Below are 2,975 nucleotides of genomic sequence, written 5' to 3'. Positions count from 1 at the left end.
AACTGGTGGCCATGGTTATGCCTGCTAAGACTTGGGCTGCCAACTTATTTCAGTGTGCCCAGAATTCGAATATTGGTCCAGATTTTTAAATTACCCATCTCCTTTGTTTCTTCTGAGCTGCAGCGAGAGATCACTGGTTGGTTCACAGAAATAAGCAGGGTTAGGCTAAAATGCAGACAAAAACTTAAAAACAACTGATGATGTTAGAATGTAATAGTAGGTGTACCATAAATTGTGAAACATAGTTTTTCTCTTTACCGTCCTCCTTTTTATTAAAATCAGGATAGGAATGTTTTGTTTGCAAAATAAACTTTAATCTTATTATATTTGGACTGATTGTTTGCATAAAATGGAGCAAGGATAATTATTTTTACATAGGCTTTTAAAATTGGCTTTGATGGAACTCTATTCCATAAGAAATCTCAGATAAGACATTTTAAAAGCCAAGCACAGCCATGGGTTTGTACCCTCAAATACCTATGAGAAGGGTAGATTTCTCTCCTCTGAGGTCTCTAGATAACTTGGGGCACCTGGGCCTGTTAGACAGTGACATTTTTTACTCACCACAAGTTAGGTCCCTGTACAGGAACTGTGTAGACAAGGTATGAGGCCAGACTCCCCAAGGGACTTTTATTGGCACTATAAGTCAAGCTTGATTCCTTAAAGGAAAGCATGCCATTCCAGTCAAAGCCCTGGTAAAACAGCCAGTTTCTCCAATGGTGTACTGTTGCAAAAGAAAACATTCTAATTGCACTTATGCAAATAACTATATTGCCATGCATTAAGAATACTCACAAATAGTTTCCAAATTCTGGAGAAATCAGGTAGAGAGAAACAAATATGCTCAATTTTGTTCACAGGAGTATACTCAATTGTGAAAAGTTGTAGTAAATAGCTCAAAAGAAAAGTGTTCTCGGCTCTGAAAAACTAAGGATTTTGCAAAAAGTCAAAAAGATTACTTCATTCTTCTATTAGTTCAGTCCATTCAGTTAACTCTCGTTCTGCTTGATATTCGTGAACATTTAAACTGTAATATATGTATCTGCTTGGCTGTCTGCTTTTAATTAAGCTGACTTTTAACCATAGCACTCTTAAAAAAAAAATGCTCTTGGCCGGGCACGGTGGCTCACGCTTGTAATCCCAGCACTTTGGGAACCCAAGGCAGATGGATCACGAGGTCAGGAGATCGAGACCACGGTGAAGCCCTGTCTCTACTAAAAAACACACAAAAAAAATTAGCCAGGTGTGGTGGCGGGCGCCTGTAGTCCCAGCTACTCGGAGAGGCTGAGGCAGGAGAATGGCGTGAACCCGGGAGGCGGAGCTTGCAGTGAGCCGAGATTGCGCCGCTGCACTCCAGCCTGGGCGACAGAGTGAGACTCCGTCTCAAAAAAAAAAAAAAAAAAAAAATGCTCTTACATCTCTTATTACCCTACTGTATCCAGGCCAAACGAACAATATTTCTGGCCTTTGAACATTACCAAAAGTAACCTCACAGGTGAAACCAATAAGTCTTAACTAAGGTTATGACTTAACCATGAGCATATGAGGTATTTTTAAAGAGGTGGTAAGGAGTTTTTAAAACATTTAAAGTCTCCAGAGGTAGCTCAGAGAAAGGAAAATTCAAGAAGGGAAGTCAGAAGTCATTCATGGAGTGGCCGAGAATACAGTGATTTTTACCATTCCTACCACTGGTTTGCATAGAGACAGAGAGGCCAGAAGTCTGACTGGTAAAAATTTTTATGCTTTTGCCGGCATGCCAGGCTTCTGGGTTCCCTTTCCCTGATCAGCCCTAGTGACCCTGGAGTCCTGTGAAGGGGGCACAGATAAAGAGTTTATCTGCATACTGCAGAAGTTATCTCCCCTCTCACAGGGATGCCAAGATTGCTGCCTGGACCTTCACTGGCCATGCTGTCCTGGATGGTACTTTTTGCTGCCACCACAGTGGCTCTGTCTCTGAAGAATGCAGCCTTCCTAGGTCCATGGGTATTGCAGGCAACAAGGACCTTTCACACAGTGCAGCCACACCTTGCCGTTCTACCACCTCTTCCTCAATATGGAGGAAAAGTTCATCTTGGACTGATTCTGAGGAATTCTTCCTGTTTCTTTATCCTAAAACTGGTGTAACAGGACCCTATGTGCTTGGAATTGGGCTTATCTTGTATGCTTTATCCAAAGAAATATATGTGATTACCACAGAGACCTTCTCTACCATATCAGTAGTAGGGTTACTTGTCTATGCAATTAAAAAAATATGATGCCTCTCTTGCAGAATTTGCTGATAAACTCAATGAGCAAAAACTTGTCCAACTAGAAGAGGCAAAGCAGGCTTCCATCAAACAAATCCAGGATGCAACTGATTTGGAGAAGTCACAGCAGGTACTGCCATTACTTTTTGATGTGCAGAGGAATAACATTCCTATGGCTTTGGAGGTTACTTACCAGGAATGACTGTATAGAGTACATAAGGAAGTAAAAAATTGCCTGGACTATCATATATCCTTGCAGAACATGATGCATCAAAAGGAACAAGAGCACATTATAAGTGGGGTGGAGAAGCATGTGGTGCAGAGCATCTCTGCACAGTAGGAAAAGGAGACAATTGCCAAGTGCATTACAGACCTAAAGCTGCTGGCAAAGAAGGCTCAAGCACAGACAGTTATGTAAATGTATCTATCCCAATTGAGACAGCTAGAAACAGTTGACTGACTAAATGGAAGCTAGTCTATTTGACAAAATATTTCTGTATCGGTGTCTACTGAAGTTATAGTTTACCTCTCCTAAAAATGAAAAGTTTATTTCATACAGTGAGAGAATGAAATATATCAGCCAGTCATGTTTCTCTTCCTTCTTATTCTGCATTTGAGTTGTTCCATGATCACTTCTGAATAAGCAGGTTGCCTTTATTAAACTTGCTGCCTGACTAAAGATTACCAGGTTATAGTTTAAATTTGTAATTCTACCATCTTGCAATAAAG

The 2,975-nt window shown here is 40.7% G+C and overlaps 1 pseudogene; it reads left to right on the top strand.

Annotated features, from left to right (window-relative positions):
• The first annotated feature begins 1,556 nt into the window (after positions 1 to 1,556).
• Positions 1,557 to 2,735, top strand: LOC100606967 (annotated as a pseudogene).
• The last annotated feature ends 240 nt before the right edge of the window (positions 2,736 to 2,975 follow it).

Source organism: Nomascus leucogenys, chromosome 2, assembly GCF_006542625.1.
Source record: "Nomascus leucogenys isolate Asia chromosome 2, Asia_NLE_v1, whole genome shotgun sequence".
NCBI lineage: Eukaryota > Metazoa > Chordata > Mammalia > Primates > Hylobatidae > Nomascus > Nomascus leucogenys.
This window is presented reverse-complemented; position numbering and strand designations above follow the sequence as displayed.